This window comes from Anomalospiza imberbis, chromosome 4, assembly GCF_031753505.1.
Source record: "Anomalospiza imberbis isolate Cuckoo-Finch-1a 21T00152 chromosome 4, ASM3175350v1, whole genome shotgun sequence".
Taxonomy (NCBI): Eukaryota; Metazoa; Chordata; class Aves; order Passeriformes; family Viduidae; genus Anomalospiza; species Anomalospiza imberbis.
This window is the reverse complement of record NC_089684.1, coordinates 56,979,524-56,990,130: the sequence shown is the minus strand read 5'-3', so window position 1 is coordinate 56,990,130 and position 10,607 is coordinate 56,979,524. Positions and strand designations below refer to the sequence as shown.

General features: G+C 37.3%; 1 long non-coding RNA gene across 2 annotated transcripts; it reads right to left on the bottom strand.

Annotated features, from left to right (window-relative positions):
• Positions 1–7,294: 7,294 nt before the first annotated feature.
• LOC137473045 (uncharacterized) lies at positions 7,295–10,386 on the bottom strand. Of its 2 annotated transcripts, none has more exons than XR_010998580.1 (2): positions 8,743–10,386; positions 7,295–7,477 (listed from the first exon to the last, which is right to left on the bottom strand). It is a non-coding gene; the product is annotated as an uncharacterized lncRNA (long non-coding RNA). The 2 variants fall into 2 exon arrangements; XR_010998579.1 differs by having other exon boundaries at positions 8,869–10,386.
• Between the last annotated feature and the right edge of the window lie 221 nt (positions 10,387–10,607).

Genomic DNA, 10,607 nt, shown 5'->3' with positions numbered 1-10,607 from the left:
AAAAAAGTCTCTAAAAGAGTACAACAGTACTTGAGCAGAAAACTCATGGAAATATTAGGTGCTCAGAAAAAGTCGCAAATAAGTTTGACCCAAAAAACCATCCTCTTGGCTCTCGATGCATATAAATATGTGGTCACGTGCTCTTCTACACCCAGCACATTTTTACATTTGGTCACATAATTATAGACTATATCATAAAGCACACACAAAGGGATAGAAGCAAAGATGCCTGAGAAACCTTTACTTCTCCTTCCCTAAGAATCTGGTGGGTTTATTTGCAACTTAAAAAATGTTTTTTATGTGTAGAATTGGTGTTGCTCACATTACAAAAAGGTGAAGGAGAATGCAACATGCTGAGCCAACTCCCAGCCTGCTGCAAACTCACTGGAGCCACTAGACTAACACAAGTTGCAAACGTGGTCTGCATATAAACAAAGAATGTTTTTTTCTTGACTCATGTATATTCTGGCTGGGCACTGAGACAGAAGCAGCTCTACAGGAGAAACTTAACTCCCTTTCCTTTAAAAGTAAAGTGGTGAGAGTAACTATCTAGCTGCTTGATTAATGAAAATAGTCTTCAGTGTGAAACCTATAACTAACATGTTCAATAGGTCTCTATTGATAAATTACCATATAGCTCCAAGCATGCTATAATTAGGTAATAGGGCAGAGTTGTAAATCTAATTCAATTTTTATTGATGTACCTCAGCTTTGTATCCCATCCTGTGGGACCAAACCAATGGGTTGGTTTTATTCCTTTCTAATTTTAGAGAAATACATGCACTGCACTCAGAAATCTGTCTACAAGATATTGCTGAGTGCATTAAATAGGGAACTCATTACTCTTCTACCATTTTTGTTACTTCTTTACCTCTTTCTGTTTGTTCCTGTCTTCTAAATTTACATGAAACAGAAAAAAATAGGAAGGTACTTTCTCACTGCCTAGATGTTGCTGTCTGAACTTATATTTCTCATTTTATTTGGCACTTGGATTCAGCTCACCTATTAATTCACTGATATGTTGAATCTGTCTGACACACTGAGAACTGCCTCTGAAAGAATGGACCTTCTCAGCTTAATAAAGTCCTAAACAAAAAGGTATCAACCTCACTGCCCATCTGGGAGGACTGAGTCCTCTTTTTTGTTTTGGGTCATTAGCCTTTGATTTATAAGATGTGCTACCATTTGCTCATGTGCTCAGCAAGGTAACTCAAAAAGAATTAAAATTCACTGGTGGGATCCAATTATCTCATCCTGCATGTTATTTTGCACAGTTCAGGAGGACCAAAAATAAAATAAAATAAAATAAAATTAAATTAAATTAAATTAAATTAATCAAAATTCACACATTTTAATAGAAAGGTTACTGATCCAGATACCCCTCAATTTACTTCATATGGAAGAAGTTGTAACCTGAATAATTTAAAGGTGAAATTTAATGCTGAAGTAAACTTTTGTCTAATCCTTGTTTTACATATTTCCCCAACCCATAAACCAAAGTGTATTTCTCACTCAGGTTCCCTTTCCCAGTGGTTCAACTAATAAATATTTTCTTCATTACTATCCATGGTTCTTTTGCCTTTTTCTGTGCTTGTCTCTGCCCACAGCGTAATTATCTCCCCAGGTTGCTCTTTGGTTAATTAGGGTCATACACTTTGGCAGTGTAAAGTGATTTATTCAGTGGACTTGAAAGAAGCCAAGGCAATGTCACGCACACCTACCAGCTGAGAACCAAGAACTCCAACTGCCTCTTTTTCTCAAGCACTGGGCTCCCATAGAACACCAGGATTCTTGTGCCTTTCAAGAGAAACATCAAAAAGTTAGTTTGACTGAATTAGCCTCTCAAATGTTACAATATATTGATATTTCCTGACAAAGGCAGATTCCAAAATTTAATTTCTGAATGTCTAAATTCCCTCTGAAAATTGGATGGAAATAGTTTTCATCTCTTGCATGAGTGCAAAGAGGTCATTTTAGCACAGTTTGCAATACTGAATATTTAACTATTCTATCATACAACAGTGAGCAAGCTGGGGACTACTCAATAAAACTGTATTTCTTCAGAAATCTATAGATATTTTGATACTATTAAACTTCAAATATTGATTTATCTATTTCTCAGAGTTGCCTATTGCTTTTCCATTATTCCTTGCTAGTAGTCTTTGGGAGTCTTGCACATTTTTTCACAATCAGTTAAGTTTAAGGGTTCATTCACAAACAAGTCTGACTTTTCAGAAGCTGGGGCTATTGGCCATCAAATTGAATTGTCAGAGCCACCAAAACTGTGTTCCCTTCTGGTGCTATGTCTAAGTGCTTGTGCAGAAATGTACACTCCTTAAGTTATGAGATGTCGGAAGGCATCAAAGAAAAGGATTATAGGAATTAATAAGAAGCTGCTGACAAGATGGCCATTGGCAGAAAAAAATCACCCTTTCACTTATAAGATCTAGGGCGTTGGGATTTCATTTGCCAGGTAGAAAGACATATTAAGAAATTATTTTTGTATGCTATTTTATGATCCAGATTCTATTATTTTAAGACTTGCATACTGATAAACAATAGCAATACAAGAGGACTGGGCATTTTGAATATTACTGCAGGGCTTATGTGATGACTTTCTTAGTTTTTAGGAATATATGTTATACTTTCATTGTGAGGTAAATCTCAGCCTTTGCCTAATTTATGGAATGATAAAAACATCACTGGTTAGAACTAGCAGGCTTTTTCAGAGGGCAACACTATAAATCCACAAAACTGCATACATTTCAACCGACAATACTAGATCATTTGAAAAAAAATGGCTGTTTCCATCTGGTCAGCATCTGTTAAACTCCATGGTTTACAGGGGGCATAAGATTTTTTTTGTTTTAGCTTTTGCTAAGTTTGACCCAATTTAATTCCAAAACAGGTAGATGCACAAATTAGAGAGACGAGAGCAAAAGAAGACAATCTTCTTTATACTTAACTTCAGAGATACCTGAACATCTCTGGTAGGAAACACAAATTAATTACTTGGCTCTTCTGCATGCTGATCCCAACTCTCTTTATTTCAGTTCTCAGAATCCTGTCCTTAATGAAAACCACTATGGAATAGAAGGCATTTTGTAGCCTTTACTTATTATTAGCTGATTTCATTGGCCAATGACTATGAAAAATACTTTAAAATTTTTTTAGTCAAGGACAGCTTTCTCAAGTTGTGAAACAAACAAGAACTGACATGGGAAAACTGGCATGCCCAGGATCCCATACTAGGTGAGGAGCAGTCCATATGCCCCAGCTCCGTCCTCTGCCCCTCACACAGGATTTCTGTTCATGGTGGGGTACAACCAAGTGGCCAGTTTAGAAGCCACTATTTCTGATCTTATAGCTGTCTTAACAACCAAAAATTAATCATAGCAGTAAGCAATGCCAGTTCTACTTGTTAGCATCATCTGACTACCATCATTGTTAAACATCCAACTTAAGTTTTGTCACTTCAAGTAAAATTTACTCTTTAATAAAATACATGTGACAGAAATACATGTGAAATACGTCTGCTGTGTCAGCAAAGGTATCACTAGGTTCTCATCATGGCAAAGAATTAAATCCTTTGTTCATATGAAATGCATTTTTATACAAAATGCCTCATCATCCTGTTTATTGGGTCACTTTCACCTATTTCATGCCATTGTTACTCTGCTTTCCCTGGGGAATTACTACTGATTTGAAAAATATTAGATAAAGATGAGGCCATACCATACCTCAGAATGACTTGAAGTTTCCTTTATTTTGTGAAAGGATGATTTAACATTAGATGAAGCATTTCTTGAAATCTTTTAATAAAATTGAAGTTTTACTGAAATATCATGTTTAGCGATAATCGCATGCCTTAGAAGTCACGGATTATGTGTATCATGTAAGATATTAAACCTGCCAAGATGTTGTTTTTAATATGTCTTTTAGTTAAGACCATGTCTTGTCATGAATTATTCCTAGCATAGTTTCTCACACACTGGTTCAGCAAGCAATCACCCACTACATCCATCATTTCTGTTGCTGTCTCACCATATGTCTCAGAGGGGGGTAGGGGGAAGTTTCCAGTTAATCTTTTTTTTTTTGCATTTGGTATGCAAATCACTTAAAATTGAATGATGTGGCAATTTCAAGAAGTATTGTCTAAAGAAACACTGGAGTTTCAGTACTGAGCTGTTTGATAGGTTAGTGGATGGTGGTTTGTTTTCTTTTTTGCTTGCCTCTTAACAAAATTTTACAGCTAGAAAAAATTCTCATTATAATCTCCAGCCTATTTCCTCCTCAGAGATATGCTTTCAAAAATTGGCTTTATATTATCTTAGCAAAAGGCTTGTGCTTGTAATATTTCAAACCTTCATCTGTCCTTGGCTGCCATGACATTCATCCATCTGACAAAATGGGGGGGAAAAAATGCCAGCCTCTGAGTGAGTGCTCCTTTAAGTGAATTTGTTAGCCAGGCGTGAAGGATGCCGTGCTCACTGAGACTGGGAGCCACAACCGCGTGGGTGCTGCGGGCACGGGGAAGAGCAGGGCAGCGGGGCTCGGGCTGCAATCCATCCACAGGGCTTCTGCTCCAAACAGCAATCTGCTTCCATCAGCTGGGAATTAAAACTCACAACAGTGGCACTGTGTAGGTTGCTCTTGACTCTCCGAAGATGCAGATACTGAGATAATCAATGGTTTGCTAAGTTTCAGATTCACTTCCTAACCTCACAAAAAGCTCTGCGTACTGCTGCTCGATATTGGGAATTGTCTGGCTGTAAATGCATGTCAGTAAAGCACAGAAGGCTCAAATCTAGGAAATGAAGCAGAGCTTGAATTAACTCTTTGCACAAAATCAGCAAGGCACTGAGACCTGAATTTGTCAGCTGTAAAAGCAGTCAGGCCTCAGCTGGACACAGAACAAGACAGAGATGGGGAGAAGGAACATTATTAATTTCCATCTCAGTTTTCTCTGGAAGGGTTGTGCTGTGACTTGCAACTTGTGTATAGACTACCAGAGAGTCTCTCAGGCTGCCTGCACTTTCTTTTGCTGTAGGTAATAGCAGGGATGCACAGAAGCTATTGCCACCAACAACTGGTTTTGATTTCATACTTTGCAATTAAGACATATTTTAAAAGCAGCTCTTTGTTTTGTGGGATCAAAGATCAACTTGGAGCTTAGCTTATGAGACACATACAGCAGCTTATTGAGCATGGTTTCATCTTCCCATTCAGCAGGAAAAGTTTCACACTTCTGACAAAGGTACCTCCTATGCAAAGCACTTATGTACAATCCAATTAAATAAAAAGTGAAAAGAAAGATCGTAGGATCAGAAATTTTTTATACACTTTCCAGTGATTTTTTCAGATGGGGTCATGCAGAAAGAGCCTGGTGGAAGGGTGGTATGTAGATTTCCTTCTGCCAGGTTGGTGTACAAACTGCTAAATGATACAGACATATATCTCTCTTGGTGCCTGATTGATCTTTTTACTTGTGAAGGTTTTTCTGCATAGTGGAACAGCTTCAGCTGGAGAAACAACAGATACTTTCTGCCCTGTCATACCCAACTCCAGCTCCTGTACCAGCATCATAGCTGTTGGGCCTCTCCTATGGAGGATAGGTAAGAAATTTGGGATTGAACCTTTCTGGGCAGGAAGTTGAGATAGTCTCTAAGAGTCTTCACAAGTGATCCAATTTTCACTGTTAATTAATTAATTAATTAATCAGTTAATTTTTAAAAACCAACCAACCAAACAAACAAATATAATAACAGGCAGTTGCGGAATTTAGATTCCTCCATATATAAGTGAGAGCCAAGGAAACTATTTCAAAATTACTGTCCACAGTATATGCACTTTAATTTTGCTGATTTTTGGCACCTAATTTTTTTTTTTTTTTTTTTTTTTTTTTTTTTTTTTTTTTTTTTTTAACAGGAGATCCTTACACTGTGTCCTGGAAAGAAGTCCCATTCATTCCTGAACAGAAGAGCTACAAATGTTACATTCTCCACTATTCATAGAGAAGTGGCTGTTTCTCAAGCTGCCAGGATACTATCAGTGACCAAATTTCTCAAATGAGAATATTTCTGTTATTCAGAAACAGGAAGTCTTGTGATTGAGTGCCTGTGAGAGCCATTTTGTCCAGCATAAAGTAGCTCTTTGGAGCTAAGCTGTGCCACTGCATCCAGCAATTATTAAGGTATTTCCCTTGCACACTGATATTTTGAAACTAGGCCTGAGTGCTCCTGAGTCACAGTATGGAGCTCCAAACCTCTGCATCTTCACTAAAACATTACCTTCTCTTTCACACAAAAAATATTTTGTTCTTGAACAGCCACTCTTCACAGGAACCTTCTTGGGCCCTTCCTCCCACTGTGGTCACTGAGTTACTTACAGTCCTGTTAGAGAATTGTCACCCAAAAACTGTTGACCCTAACCCCTGTGGGCCATGATGGTGTTTAGGTCTCTAAGTATTTGCCTTTCAGACGTAAGACAGGTAGGGTACAGAGCAGCCTGAGGCAGTGGTGTTTTCTCCCATGGCACCCCATGCCAGATGAAGGAGAAGGTTGTACCACAGAGGATGAGAAACACAGATTCGTTTAGGCTGGAAAAGGCCTTTAAGACCACCAGGTCCAACCACCAACCTGTTACTGCCATGTTCACCACTAAACCACAGTATCACAGAATCACAGAATTGCTGGGGTTGGAAAAGAGATCATCAAGTCCAACGATTAACCCACCACTGCCAAGCCCATCACTTACCCATGTCCCCAAACACCACAAATGCACATTTTTAGAACACCTTTAGCGATGGTGATTCCATCACTGCCCCTGGCAGCCCGTTTCAGTGCTTGACCACCCTTTAAGTGAAGAAATGTCAGAACATGACACAGCTTGAGGCCATTTCTTCTTGTCCTATTGCTTGTTATATGGGTGAAAGGACCCACCCCCACCTGTCTGTAATATTATTTCAGGTATTGGTGGAGAGCAATAAGGTCCCTCCTGAGTCTCCATTTCTCCAGGCTAAACCCCCATCTTTGTCTTAGATCAGTTGGAAAATTACTTTCTTCCACAAAAAAATATGGTTCTTTTTATTTTACTGTTAGAATAGGGCCTGCAGATGTGACCTAAACCTTGATTCACCTCTTTCAAAAGGAACAAAGAACCAAATGTGCATGGAAAGGTAGAATAGTCTTAGGCCAGGAATCTAGCTGAGGAAGACCTACAGAGGGCTCTATTTCACACTGCTCCCGAGGGGAAAGGACATTTCTTATTTAGCTGAAAAATAATGACCACTCTCTGAAAACCATATATTTTATTTTCTCTGGGTAACTCACAGACATTTTACAATGGCAATAAAGTTTTAATTTAAAGCATCAATGATGCAATCTTTCAAGGGGTAATGGTTGGTTTAGTCTCTGGCAGCTCTTTGGTCCAAATATCTTGGTCTTCACTTTTCATGGGCCATTAATGAAGAGATGAACTGCAGAAGAGAAACTTGATCCATTAAATCCATGCCATTAGTTCTTTTGTCCTCTTTGCCAATTGTATCCAGATCCAGGTAGTGACTGGAATTTTCCACAAACATAGATTGCTTGTTCCATTTTTCTCTACCCTTTGGATAGTTTTTATTTTGGTCTAAGCATAACTTTTGCCTACATCTCTTGCATAGAAAGAAAACTTGCTATGAATACTGATATTTTATTGAATCATTTTATTCCTCAAAAAAAGCTATGTCTTTGCATAACTCTTGATCTGGAATGTATTGTTTTGCTGCCTAAAGAGACATTAATCATAAATTCAGGAAAGACAAGGGAACAGAAATAACAAAGATAAAACTGAAACAATAAATGAATAAAACATTGAGAAGATGTAAATAAATTCACCAAATATGCAAGTTAAATCCTAAGAATATGAATGATTTTATAGAAATAATGGCTTTCATGCTAAAGCAAAATGTTTCTGATCATGACTATTGTAGTCTGTTTTGATAGCCCAAGATATTCCACTGTCTGACACATCTGAAACAATGAAGTAATTTTCCTTTCAAAGTAAAAAGTATCAGATACCTAAATAGAACAAAAAAAAATTTCAACCACAAATTTTGAGTAATTTTTCTTAAATAAAGATAATTAAACCAGATTTTCTTTCATTCTAAAAAATGCTATGAACATATTTAGCATAAATAGATATATCTATCTCTTTTCTTGACATGTTCTTTTCTTTGAAATATGAGTGCACAAAGTTTTTAACCATTTAAGTATCTGAGATCCTAAAAGGCAACAACTTTTGCTTGGTGCCAATTATTCTATGATAGATATTGTGCCATGTATAACATTGTGTGTGTTTCTTATGCTTACTTATCACCTTAGAATTTTGAAGTTAATTAAAAATATTAAGGAAAGATAAACATTGTCTTCCAAATACAATAGGAAACACTAAAAGAGACAGACATGATCAAAACAAAGATTCAAAAACATCTACTGTAAGGCAGGGAAGGAAGAACAGCACTCATTTTCTCTTCTGATGCGTCTTCTGTATTTATACATGGGTGAGAGTTTTGGCATCAGGTCCTTAAGTCTGTCAGGTTTGTCACTTAAATCTAAGGGAGCTAGCACTGTTACCCAGCATGGAGGAGTTCAGAAAATGTCCACCAGAAAAAATAAGCTTCCAAAGTTAAGAAAAAGAAAGAGAAGGGAATTACAAAAGCAGTGAAAATGCTATACAAAGGATTTACCTACTCATTACCGGTGTCACTCGTAGAGGATTTGGATGGATTTTAGCTACAGGCAGTCAGCTCTACTGACCGTGTATACAGTAAGGACTGCACAAACAGGCACAATCTCCATTCAGATAATACATTTATTTTCTTACATTACATGGCAGCACCAGAGGCACAGGATGTCTCCATTTGCTGCACAGCCTGTCTGCTTCCATGCTTCATCCAGCAGTCTTCCTCTGCAGGAAACTGAGCCCACAGTCTTCTTCAGCATATGGATGAGCTTCTTCTTAGGGGCTGTTAACATATCCTCAGTTAAGTCAGGATGCCAACGAAAAAAGAACAATACATTTTTTTTTAAATAAAAGGAAAAAAAATCCAGCTTAAATAAATCTTAAATTATGCATTTTTCCTGTCTCTTAAGTGCTAAATTTCATGTAAAGAGCTTCTAGTGTTCATCACTTTCTGTCTTTTCTTTCTTCTGTACAAAGACATGAGTAACTCACATCCTTTGTAAGGTGGCACTGACCAGCAAAAAAAAAACAAAAAGAATGTGTTAAACAGAAAGGAGAGAAACGCTAAATAAATGTATAATTATTTTGTTTGTCTCTCAGAATATGCATATACACAAATAAACACCCACGCAGCCTTCCATTCTGCTTTACTAAAACAAACCTTCAGACCTCCAGCAACAAACAGCCAGTCACTTATTAGTGAGAATCCAAATAGATATTATGAAGTCTGACTACTTGTGCTTTTGAGATGTAAATATCAAAATTGCCTTTTGAAGACGTAAAATGCAAAAGCAGTTAAAGTTCAGGATTCAATTTTTTCCTCTTCTTTTGATAAATGCATTTACATTTTAATTTTCAGTGTTTTCAATTTTCATCAGTGAAAAGCTGTATCCCTGGATGAAAAGCACAATAATAAAATGTTCTCCACTCCATAATTTTCTTGTAATTCACTGAAATGATCTGAGGGCACATAGCTCACGACAATATATATTATAGCATTCAGTGCAGAGAACTCAATTGTTAGGGCTGCAATTTCAAACATATGTATATTAATGAAGTGGCTGTGGCTTCATTTTAAATTCCTAAAGACTTTTTTGCTGACATAGAATCATCAGAACTGTAATCTTAGAAACATGAAAAGATTGTCAGAACTGTGCATGTTATTTCATGTATTCAATCAATACAAGTGTCAATGCAAATTATGCTGCAGAAATCCATACAATAGTCCTATTTTTTAAGTCCATATGGCACCATAGATCATGAGAGGAACAGAAACAATGTGACATGCCACATCTTACATAATTTGGCAGAGCAGTGTGCCTTTATTTATAAGAACATGCTATAAATCTTATTCTGCTTTCATTGCAATCAGTTCCCTTTCTACCCTCAAAATGATAAAGCAGATTTTGCTAATCTAAAACAAAACAAATCAAAAGTAAAAAAAAACACTGAAAACATTATTGATCTTCATCTATAGCTTGGGACAGCTTTTAGTCATGCATCTTAACCACTCTGGCCACTAGAAACTGCAGAAAAAATTGTTGTAACTTGCTGAACAGACAACAGCATCTTCAGATAACAACTGCTCGCTGCGGTACCCATTATAAAATGCAAGATTGGTGTGCAGAGCTATAAAAAAACATACAGACTCTATTGTCAAAAAAACTTTTGGTACATCAACAATAGCATCAGTCGAGAAACCCGAGGACACCGCCAAATACATCCGAGGTCAGCAAAAGCCTGGAAGATAAAGCTCAGAAGCGAGGCTGAAAAGCAGCACAGAACGGAGACTGCGTTCAGCACAGTGCCAGAGAACAGAGACAGGCTGGAAGCAATAACTGAGGAGCCTGCCATTCCATCTCTGCATGGAGAGCATGCTG